The 12,703-nt window shown below is 33.7% G+C and overlaps 1 long non-coding RNA gene across 1 annotated transcript; it reads left to right on the top strand.

The window, feature by feature from the left end:
• Window positions 1-4,603: 4,603 nt before the first annotated feature.
• On the top strand, window positions 4,604-6,200 carry LOC126820718 (uncharacterized). The gene is made up of 4 exons (XR_007680108.1): window positions 4,604-4,683; window positions 4,935-4,997; window positions 5,284-5,344; window positions 6,142-6,200. It is a non-coding gene; the product is annotated as an uncharacterized LOC126820718 (long non-coding RNA).
• The last annotated feature ends 6,503 nt before the right edge of the window (window positions 6,201-12,703 follow it).

The following is a 12,703-nucleotide window of genomic DNA, read 5'->3' as shown; positions in this document are numbered from 1 at the left end:
GTATACTAACATTCTAAAGCTTTATAACTTTCAACAGATAATCGTGGACTTTACAAGAGTGACAGGAACCACTAAAAGTATTATTGATCACATATTGTGTAATTTGGTGAAAAAATTTGTAATTCTGGGGTAATAAATATAGGTCCCAGTGATCATTACATTACCTATTGTACTAGGAAATGTAACAGGATCCCAATTACTAAGCATACTGTAATTAAAATTAGATCTTTAAAACAATACTGCAAAGAGGAATTTATTCAAAAATTACTTGAAGCAAAATGGGAAAATCTTTTTAATAGCACAAATGTCACTGAAGCTTGGTTAAGTTTCAAAGATATATTTACTGAAGTATTGAATTCTGTGGCACCCATTAAACACATTAGATTAAAACAAAGGACTGAACCATGGATAAATAGTGAAATTCTAGAATTGATATCAAAAAGATTGGCATCTTAGGCGTTTCAGAAAAAATGAAAATCTAAATGATTACAAAAACTTTTGTAAAATTAGAAATAAAACACAAAGAGTAATAAAGAAAGTTAAATCAACATATTTAGCAAACAAATTAGAAGAGAACAAATATAATTCAAAAAAACTTTGGCAAAATCTTAAAGATCTTGGATATAAAAACAATAAAAAGGATAAAGCAAACATTGTCTTAAATGTAAATGACACTAATATCCATGACCCAAAGTCTGTTTCAAACCATTTCAATAACTTCTTCACAACGGTTGCATCAACTCTTGTACAAAAGTTACCTCCCCCTAGCAATCGGTTTAACTTCAAATCACTTCTGTTACAGAATTTTTACACCAAAAAGAATGTACATAAAAGCACTTTTAATTTACATCATGTAACTGAAGATTTTATTTACAAGCAACTTTGTTCTCTTAATCCGAAAAAAAGTACAGGTCTCGATGAGATCCCGGCAAGATTCTTAAAAGATGGCGCTGACGTCTTAAAAGTTCACATTCAATTTCTTATCAATTTATCTATATCAGAAAACACCGTACCTGGTGATTTGAAGCTAGCTAGAGTTAAACCTTTGTACAAAAAGAATAGCTCTTTGGACGTTAGTAACTACCGACCTGTAAGTGTCCTGAGTATTGTCTCAAAATTACTTGAAAAATCTATTTACATTCAATTAGAGTCATATCTCACTCAAAACAACCTTCTCTATGAGTATCAGTCCGGTTTTCGTGGACGCTACTCTACTGACTCATGTCTTATGCACCTTCTGGACCACTTGAAAGACCAAAATGCAAAAGATCTTTTTACAGGGATGATAATGCTTGACACTGTTGATCCTGATGTCTTATGTGAGAAACTAAAACTGATGGGTGTTCAGTCCACTGATTGGTTTTGTTCATATCTAACAAGTAGTTAGTATTGGTGATACGTTATCCGAACCTGCTTCCATAACCTGTGGCGTGCCCCATGGTAGTATCCTGGGACCGTTATTATTTCTGTGCTATGTAAACGATATGGTTATCAGTATCCCCTCAAAATGTAAACTTATTTTATACGCAGATGACAGTACAATATTATTTTCCGATCAGAATCCTGAAGTTGTTTCACAAACACTTGGCTGTGCTCTTGATTCCTGTTCAGAATGGCTCATCGATAATAAACTATCGCTCCATCTCGGTAAAACCGAGTGTATTCTCTTCGGGCCTAAACGTAAACTAAGAAGTATTAAAGAGTTTACAATAACCTGCAATAACCATACCGTAAAAGCAACAGATAACCTTAAATATTTGGGTCTACGTTTTGACAAATACTTGTCTGGTGAGGACACTGTTAACAGCATTATTAAGAAAGCAAATTCAAGATTAGAATTTCTGTTTCGCTATAATAAATGCCTTAGCAAAAAAAACAAAAATTTACTTTGTTCTGCACTTATTCAGTGCCACTTTGATTATGCCTGCTCAGCCTGGTATTCTGGTGTGAATCAATCACTTAAAAATAAATTACAAGTTGTTCAAAATAAGGTTCTTAGATTTGTGAATGGGCTAGGACGTAGAGATCATGTTTCATATTCTGATTTGAATATACTTAATGTTGAAAACCGAGTTAAACAGTTAAAACTCAATCACGTACATAAGATTTTTCATAATAATTGTCCATCATACCTTAAATCAAAATTCAAATGTGTTAGAGATACTCATCAATATGGCACAAGATCTAGTTTATTCAATTTTGCGGTTCCAAAATGCTCGGGTAGAGATCAGCTCACATCATTTTATTATACCGCCATAAGTGTCTGGAACGATTTACCAAATGATATTAAGTCTTTAGATTCACTTTACAGCTTTAAAGCTGCAGCCAAGAAGTATTTATTGTTAATACAATGTTAATCTGTGATACTACAAGTTTGATAATCTACTATTAATAAAATTGGTTGATGTATAACATGTAGACATAAATATATTTTATTATTTGTGATACAATGCTGTGATGGCATGTTTATTAAATTTTGCCTCCCAATGATGAACTGACGCGACTTTGGCAACTTTGGACCCCATTGGAAATAAGCAACGGATGTTATATACGTCAGGCTTTATGGGCTATCCTAAGTAAAGGTCTCTTCATGACACCATAGCTATCATATTTCTCTATGCTTGTCTCATATGGCATCCCACATTACAATGTAGCACATAGTTCTTATTTTCATATACATATCTGTATTTATTGTTGTCACTTTCCCAGTCGTGTAATGCGACACTAGTTCTTATTATAATACATTAATTTATTGTCATGTTGTAACCTTTACTTGAAGAATAAATAAATAAATAAATAAATAAATAAATAAAACTCAGCTATCGTAGCAATGATCTCTGTGTTAAAATTATATTTGGGATGTATTTAACGAGCTCTATCACATATTTTATAATGACTGACACCAATAGTGTCCTTTAAAAGAATAAAATTCAAATATATAATTGGTTGAAGTAACTGTACTGTAAATAAATTTTAGAAATATTAACAATTCAATTTCCTTTTTCATTTTGTATTGAAAATTAGACTTGGGTATGCAGTTTATGTATTAAAGAAATTAATGGAGAAAGATACAACTTCTGTTGACAAGATTGTGATGTATGACATATCCTGCACATTACACAAACACTTGCAGGTAAGTACTGCTTATTTACCTACCAAACTGATGGTTTACAACCCCCAAACTAGATTAGAGGTTAAAATTGAAGAGACTTGTTCATGTGCCTTAATTTTATAGAGAAAATAAATTTGTATATATGCCATTAATAGCTCACTATATTTGTTTATGAAGTAATTAGTAATATTATTATATTTTTTTTTCAAAACTGGCGGTTAGTGCATGGTTTATCCCCAATTCTTTGCATTGTTGGAATTTATTTCAATTTGAATATACAATAAAAGTATGAAGCCAGCATTGTCAGTATGTGATGTCATACAATGAGCTGTTGTTCAACAATTATTACACATTGTTTAGATACAATTATATTGCTTTATATTTACTTTCATGTTCTTACAACTACTTTTTATTTAACAGAAAACTGAGAATTTTCAATTGCTGAGTCACTATAAGTTTTCTGTACCAATATTCCACAGTTTTGCTCACAACCTAGACTGTCAGGTAAACTCACAGTATTAGTAATATTCAATATATTTCGCAAACCAAAATGTGGTTTATATGGATGGAATATTATTAATGTCAACATTTGATTTATATTTCATTCTACCTGTCAAATAGTTTCAATTAAAATACTTGCTCTCTCAGCGTTGCGTTATATAATTTTTTATCATAAAATCAATTTATCTTACTTAAATTGCTAAAGCTTTAATTTAATGATTTTTTTTTCATTTTTAAAGTTGAAATATGGTCAGAGATATGTGACTGGCACTGGAATGACAGATGGAGAAGGCATTGAACGTCTATGGAGCTACCTACGAAGATTCAAAAGAATAACCAAAGAAATGTCATATGATAACAGATGTGATTTGCTAACAGAGGCAGTTCTTCATAAAACATCACAGATTATCTCTGATTTTGGTAATGATTATTCATGATTTACTAGATTAGATACATTCACAAAAACATAAAGACATAGCTCTATTGACATAAGGGAGACAAAAAAGCATATTTAATTTCTGGTAATTACATTTAAAGCTATTGCATTTGATGACTTTGTCTGTTCTTTCAGAAAGTTTAGCAGCTAAAGCTATCATCCGATCTTTTTGAAAAGAGAACATAGTGTTAAGATCCTATATCATTTTGTTGACTCCTAGAATTTTGAAATTATTGCATTGATTAGAAATGTATGCATTTAGTTGTACATAGTATGGGTACTCCGATATAACCCCTTCCCAAAAATCATGTGAAAACTTGAGGTCACAATTTTGGGGGATTAATTTAACCCTAACCAATATGCCCCCCTTCAAAGAGCTGCTGAGAGACATATATGGATTGCTGGCCAATAGTTATGTTGACCAAAACTTAATGGCCATCTACATGTATTAGATTCTAGATAGTAAGAGCAGTTTCTCACCATTTTTCATCAAATGTAAATGGCACCTCGGCCCTAGTGTTATTAGCTTGCTCATCTTTTTCAGGTACGCGTTTATATAGTAAAATACAGAAAGCTGAAAAGACAATATCAAACTGTTCAGACATTATTAGTAGTGTAACAACTAATATGAATGGTAATAAAATTAAATAAATTCATTACATTGTTGTAAACATATATGGTCTCTACACATGTGATATGAGTAAAATAAATGTGTTCAAATTTAATAGAAATGCAATATATTGTTAATTACATGGCTCACATGAATTGGAAACCGCAACAAGTCTTGAAAAATTAGCTTGATCTTAGAAAATGATTGCAGACAGTATTTGACCATGACCTTCTTATGATTGATTTGTTAAATATAAATACACATCTCTTTTTCAGTTGATATTGATTCTGCAAAGAATTGGCTGATGAAATGGAAATCTGAACTGGATAATGTCCCTGGTAAGCTTCATAATTTTGATATGCCCTGTTATATGTGGATGTATATTATCGTTAACTGGGTCCATCCAAAATTTCATATGAACACACTACAGGTCAAAGAATTCTTGCCAGGTTTTGTTGAAATTTGAAGGAATTGTTCTACTTCAAAAACTATTTACAGGCTATACTGGATAACATTGGTGTCATCAACTAATTTTGATATTTTGCCCTAGTTTTATTATACTTTGTATTGTTTTTACTACCATTTACTTGTTGCATAATAACTTATTATATTTTTCTATTTAAGCAACTAATTTGAATTCCGATGAATTATATGTTGAGAATTTGTATGTTAGTCAGATGAAAAGGTAGATATTTTAGAGATAAAATTTCTGACACTTTAGGTTGTCTTTCATCACATCTGGTAGACAAACTTGTGTAGTATTGTTGGTTGGGTTTTTTTTGTGTCTGTTTTAAAGCTTTATTTATCCAAATAAGGGTTGGTTGATGCCAAGTAGAGAGAACCCTGTGCTCACTAACTTAAAATGAGTTATAAGATTGTAAGATATATTATTATTACACACTTCTACTGCACACAACTGCCTCATAAATGTGTGTAAGTGTGCTATACAAGGACATACTATAGAACAAGACACTATTATATCTAAATGATGAATTTTTATTTAGATAAAACCACATGTAATTAAAAATAGCGCTGGATAATCTACCTATTAAAACAATCACAGATTAAAATATTTTTTAAATGAATGGTCTTTAGTTTAGTTTTAAATGTAGTAATAGCACTGACATTATGATTTTGAATTGGTAATTAACCCAGAGACATCACAGAATGTATCCAACTAGCTCAGTTTAAATTTAAACTGAAGACTCATCTTTTTAGAGTATCATATAAATAGAATCACGTGTGTACCATTGTATAAATATGCCAGTAAAGTGCTTAGAAATAACTATTGTTATAATGTAGCACTGTAAAAATGAAATTATAATAATAATAACAGTATTTGTACAAAATATGGCCGGTAACCATATGATGATAAATTATACAAGCACTAATGATGTACATTTTTAGATAGTATTTGTAAAAACCCCAAATGATCGAACTCTGATCAATTTTTGTGTTGATTCATTAAATATTTATTTGCAGACACATATCCTAGAAACAGGTCCTGCTGATTCAACAGAAAAGAAAAAGATTGAGAGAGATCTAGAAAGGTATTATGAATGTATTCTTACATTTGTTTTAACTGCTTTTATTGCCTTAGCAGGAACATCAACTTCAGCACTTCATAAAATGCTTTGCAGATCTCTTGCAAATTTTACAGCTATCTTAATTTGAACACCCTTGATATAACTTTCAAAACACGCCAAATCAAAAATAAATTTTTACCAGACGGAGAACTTTTCTTGAGTTTTAATATCTGTTCTAGTAATCCCAAGTTCATATTCATCTGGAAGCAGATAATGGAGGCTATTTATTTAGATATTTTGTCTGTACTTATTACAATTGTATTTGTTGATCATTGAAATCATTTGGTTATCAGTGTCTTTCTTTGCATAATTAATAAGCCTACTGGAATCTGATTGGTCAATATCAACTATTAATATATCTTTATAATAAGTCTGTAGTTGGGAGTCCTTGCATTTAATATCGATGCTGCCTGTACATATTTAAGATTGATCGGTGTGGGCATATGTTGCATTCACTGTTCTCTACCCTTCCTTTGAAAGCTCTATTCACTGATGACATTTTGGACCACAGCTAACTCGGATTGCTTGTTTTAAATACCATAATTTGCTTCTTTGTTTAAGCCTCGAGAAAGAAAGAGCCAAATTAAAAAAGAATGTGTTCAATTCAGTGGTAGAAAGTGATGTCAATCTTGAAAATGAGCCTTTAAATCGTATTTTGAAAAGTGCTCAAAAAAAGCGCAGAATTAATAGTCTTGAAAAACTAAGACAGTATTCCAGTGAACGACAGTATTTGTCTTCATTGATGAAAAAGTATGCAGGTAAGTAATCAGTTATATAAAACTGCTTCATTGTAATAATAGTAGGATGGCATGCGCTTTAGATCGTAAGGTCTGTCATTGAGTCAAGTGGCATGGTTTTGATTCCTGCTTTACATGACAAGGAGTAGGTTCACCTGCCTAACCTGGTGGTCTATCTCTGGGTACTTTGATTTCCCCCCCCCCCCTATGCTAAAGACACCTAGATGCAACTAAATTAATGTAATTGGAACACATGTTAGTTTCGAAATAACCCGGTTTGTGTTGAGTGGACAGGAAACACAATTTTAACAGAAGGGTTACAGAAGAACTTTACTATTTTCAAGCTCAGTTCCACTATTTTTTAGTAACTCATTTTGAACAGAGGGAATTGTACATTGTCATTTACAGGGATGGGAATAGAGGTCCAATATTATCACATATATCAGTGTTAATTATAAGACTGTATGTGTTAGTCTCAACACAGCCAGTTGATATATTTATAGTTATATCATAATATATCTTCAATAATAATAGTAAGAATATAGTTTAGTTAATGTATTATATATTATTATTTTCAGATGGTCAAGTTTTAGGCTCCCGTATCGGTAGAAAGTTGACAGCAAATTCTGTCAAAATTAAGAAAGAATTAACTATTCTTAACAATGGAATTTTACATCCAGGACAGAGTTCAGTGATGTTTCTTTACCAACGTTGCCAATTTTTGATGAATTGTCAGAGTGTTCTTTGAATTCAGATCAAATAAAAGCTGCAGAAGCAGCTTCTCTGAAAGAACATGCACATGAAGAAATGACATTTGTTCATTGTGAAATTGCTGCTTATCACCGATACTCGTTGAGTGCAATTAATGATATAAGATCTGAAATTAAAGATCTACAGTTGTCTTCCTCCACAAAAGAACTTCGATATATGTGTGGAAAAATCCATTATTTATCAACACATCTTTATAGATTAACTAGACAATATATCAAGTCAAAAGAATTATTTGAATATGCTGGAATAGAACATAATTCGGCTACAGATTTGAATGATTTGATACTGTGTTATGTTCAACCTGAAAAACCTTTGTCATCTGAGGAATTAATAGATATAATAACAGATATACAAAGCTGTGATTTAGAATTTGATGAAAGTGGCGTTGATGAAGCAAGTAGTGATACAGAGGATAGTGACTCTGAGTCGGATGATAATTAATGTTATATTGTGAAAGTGTATTAGCTAAATAAAATTTTCATTTTCTTTTGAGAAAGCTGTACAAGGCTTCACAGTTGTCTATAACTTTTCTTATCATAAGCCCGTAAACTTTTTCCTACTGCCATAAAAATCAAATTTCCTTTTTATTCATTCAGGAAAACTACACCCTACATTTGTTTGTTTTGGGCTTGTTTTTAATTTAAATTTGATATCTAAAAAAGTAACAAAATTTTCTTTTCTTATTTTTTTTTCATTTGACATATCTAAGTCTTTTCGTATATTGTGATCTTTTCGGTGGCAATGTCAGATGGGATGTATAGTCCCTGGCGTTGATGCCATTGGACATTGCCACGCCAATTTTGAGATATGGGTGAAAAATTAAAACATCAACTTTGTCAGTTGCAACTTACAAAATCTTTTCTTTTTTATCTTTGAGATATCTCGATCTTTTCAAACATGATCTTTTTGGTGGCAATGTGTGATTGGAAATATAGGATTATAAGTCCCTGGCGTGGATGGAATAAGCTCGTAAACTTTTTCCAGCTCACATCGGACGTTGCCACACCCATTTGCAAATATGGGTGAAGAACTGAAACTGTAACTATGTCTTGTGTAGCATTCTCAATGTTTAAAAGTAACATGAAAATAAATTATTTATTTATATGTGGATCTTTCAGTGTGAAATGTTGTAATTAAGTTAGTTGTCATGATAGTTGTATATCACCATATAGCATGTCATTAATCTACTAGAGTAATAACTATGTACAATAACATGCCAGTAGTTAAGTCAGTCATTATCTGGTTGTATATCTCCATGTACAATAGTATAACATGTTAGTAATTAAGTCAGTTGTACTCTGGTTGTATATCTCCATGTACAGTAGTATAATATGTCAGTAATTAAATCAACTGTGATATAGTAGAATATTTCCATGTACAGTAGTATATCTCTCGATGTCAACGCTAGCCTGCGATATTTTGAGACATCATCAAGTAACCAAACATTAACATTTGAGACATCATCAAGTAACCAACTATTGACACCAATTACTGAACCAATCACGAATGAACCAATGGCAGCAATTCTTAATAGACAGTGGACAGCCGAACCTCATAATGAACCATTGATCAGGATGGAAAAGTACAAATTGTAGTATGTCCTATAATATACTATTCAAAAAAAGTAGGGGATATTTGATTTTGGGGGCATAATACTAAAATATGCAAATGACTACGAAAAAAGTCACTATAGAACCTAACAGAAGAAACATTTCCAGTTACATGTGACGCCCAAACGCACCAATAGCTACCGCATGGAATGCAGGTGATGCTTGGGATCATCATGGGGGTCCAACCCAAGATTTGCACGACTCTGACTTTGAATGTTACAGTCATTGTGGCATTGAATTCCAGGGTGGAAACATCAGTTTAATTGTTTTAGTGACCAGAAAACAAATTTTGATATGCGTCGGCTTACCCAAAATGAAAGGTTACGTGCCCTTGGCATGCTACAGATCGGCACAACACAGGCGGTTGTGGCGCGGACGATGAATTTTTCTCAGTCTGTCATAAGCAGGCTATGGTCCAGATACCGTGATACACAATCTGTACAGGACAGACCACGCTCAGGTCGACCAAGGGCTACAACTCAAGCCCAGGATCGATTTATCCGTACCTTGGCCTTGAGAAATCGTGTCATCACAGCAAATCAGATCAGCGCTCGTCTTCAAACAGACACTGGTGTGAGAGTGAGTGACCAGACGATTCGGAATCGACTGCATAGGGGTCACCTTCGCGCCCGACGTCCTCGCGTGATCCCTTGTTTGAGAGATCATCACATTCAGGCAAGACGTCGTTGGTGTAGGGATCGTCAACACTGGGATAATCGACGCTGGAGCAATGTGATGTTTTCAGATGAGTCAAGGTTCACTGTTGATTTTTTGGACAGACGTAGGAGGGTGTGGCGTCGTCGAAACGAGCGCTTCCAAGACGTTAACGTCATCAGACATGATCGATTTGGGGGTGGTTCTGTTATGGTGTGGGGAGGCATCACTGTTGCTGGAAGAACGGCTTTACATGTTGTTGCAGGGCGTGTTACAGGCCAGTACTACCGGGACAACATCTTGGCAGTCCATGTTGTGCCGTTCGCACGACGTCATGGCCGCCGTTTCATCTTCCAGGATGACAACGCAAGATGTCACAGGGCCAGGATCGTTACAGGTTACCTCCAACAACAGAACATCACCACATTACCTTGGCCAGCACTGAGTCCCGACCTCTCCCCCATCGAGCATGTCTGGGACATGCTTGGACAGTGGTTACGTCAACGTCAACAACGTCCTGCCAATGTCCAAGAACTTGCTGCTGCGTTGCAACAGGAATGGGACAATCTGGACCAAAATGACCTTAGACGTCTCATTAGGAGTATGCCACGTCGGATCAATGCTTGTTTGGCAAACAGAGGAGGATTTACCCGTTACTGACTTGGTTGTGATGCTGTGGTAACTTTGCCGTTTGACCCCGGGTATCATTTTACCCTTATAATGGTCAGTCTGTGCCTTACTTAGTCTAACGATCATTTGGAATAAATCGATGAATGTGAACTTCATTTCATTTTGTCATTTGTTTCTTCGTCAGTTTCATTAGGTGACTTTAATAACACTTAAAAATCAAATATCCCCTACTTTTTTTGAATAGTATATATCAGTAATTAAGTCTTCTAGTTGTATATCATCATGTACAATAGCATAACATGTTAGTAATTAAGTCAGTTGTCATCTAGTTGTATATCTCCATGTACAGTAGTATAACATGTCAGTAATTAAATCAACTGTCATCTAGTTGTATATCTCCATGTATGGTAGTATAACATGTCAATAAATAACCAAGTTATTATCTAGTTGTATATCACCATGTACCATAGTTTAACATGTCAGTAATTAAAGTTACATCCCACTTCTACTCGTTGCCACTGGCAACCTTTGATAAAACTGTCCTGTTTAATTGCAATACATGCTTAAAAGTATCCGTGTATCAGAAATGTACAAAAAGAGTACTGTTCATTTCTGATACACGATACTTTTATACCGTTTTAGATATCTATCAAGCAATAAGTAGCGGACGTTTAGTCCGACCCAGATCGCAATTGATAACGAGGCTCTAACCAATGTACATGAAACAACTAGTCAAAATCATAGTAACAAAACAAAATGGGGGGAACTACATGGCAGTTCAAAAACATATACAATGACATTAAATTAACATAACAACATATTACGAAAATCAATTATTATACATACCAATTGGCATCTATTTCGTAATTTGGTTTGATTTATATTAATATGCAAAATATATAAATTAGAATATTGAATAATTATTTTAATTAATTGTGATGATAGAAGGCGCAGTTCTCTTGCTGGACACTTCACAGGCATTGACAATAAGCAGGATGAAAAAAAAAACACCTAGAAAGTCATAAACTTTATTACAAATAAATTTCAACGGAAGAACCATCCGCCGATGCATACCATCACCAGTAATGACCCACGTTTCGCATTTCCTTTACACTACATTTAATAATATCGCAGTCCTCTACGCCATAGACATTGTTTTGACGATGTGGTCTAAACAAACACGTGGTTGTTTTACGCTCAGAGTATCATAGCAAGACGCACGTGTAAATACTACTCAGGTCGTCTCTCCACTGCGAAATCATTCTACCATGAAATGTAACGTGAGGCTCAGAAAGGGATAAATAATGAAAGAGCAGAAAGTATTTGTCACTTTTCGGTTGAAACGACTCGATAATAAATACTATTTTTCACATTTTGCTTCACAATACTCGATAGAAATGTGATGTAAGTAACTTATTAGCACCTTTCCTCGGTGTATCGGTGAATATCAGGACAGTTTTGGTCGGGAGCCGCCTCGGCTGGGCCCCTCGACCAAAACTGTCCTGATATTCACCGATACACCTCGGAAAGTGTGCTAATAACTACTACATACATTCCCGCATACAAACTGGGTGATTTAATGGTATATATGGACTAAAAACATATTCAAACTAATTAATTTGTCATAATTTTGCTTCAAATCCTTCTCAAACATTGTAATTGCCAAGGAATGCCCTGCTATAAAAATTACATCAAACCAGGTCATCTTCATGTCACGTGACTTACCTCACTCGGAAGTCAGAGGAGAATTCATTGCATACATAAGACGATGTTGTCTTTAATCGCTTACTATTATAGTAGGGTGAATTTGGACTCAATAGTAAATGTTTAATACGTCGTGCTAATCTGCACAGTATTCCTTAATTCAGTAAATTATATTTTAATGGATCTTAATCCACCTTAATTACCCACCATTTATATCTACTTCATATTGTCTTATATACTATTCAAAAAAAGTAGGGGATATTTGATTTTGGGGGCATAATACTAAAATATGCAAATGACTACGAAAAAAGTCACTATAGAACCTAACAGAAGAAACATTTCCAGTTACATG

Source organism: Patella vulgata, chromosome 5 (genome assembly GCF_932274485.2).
Source record: "Patella vulgata chromosome 5, xgPatVulg1.2, whole genome shotgun sequence".
Taxonomy (NCBI): domain Eukaryota; kingdom Metazoa; phylum Mollusca; class Gastropoda; family Patellidae; genus Patella; species Patella vulgata.
This window is presented reverse-complemented; position numbering and strand designations above follow the sequence as displayed.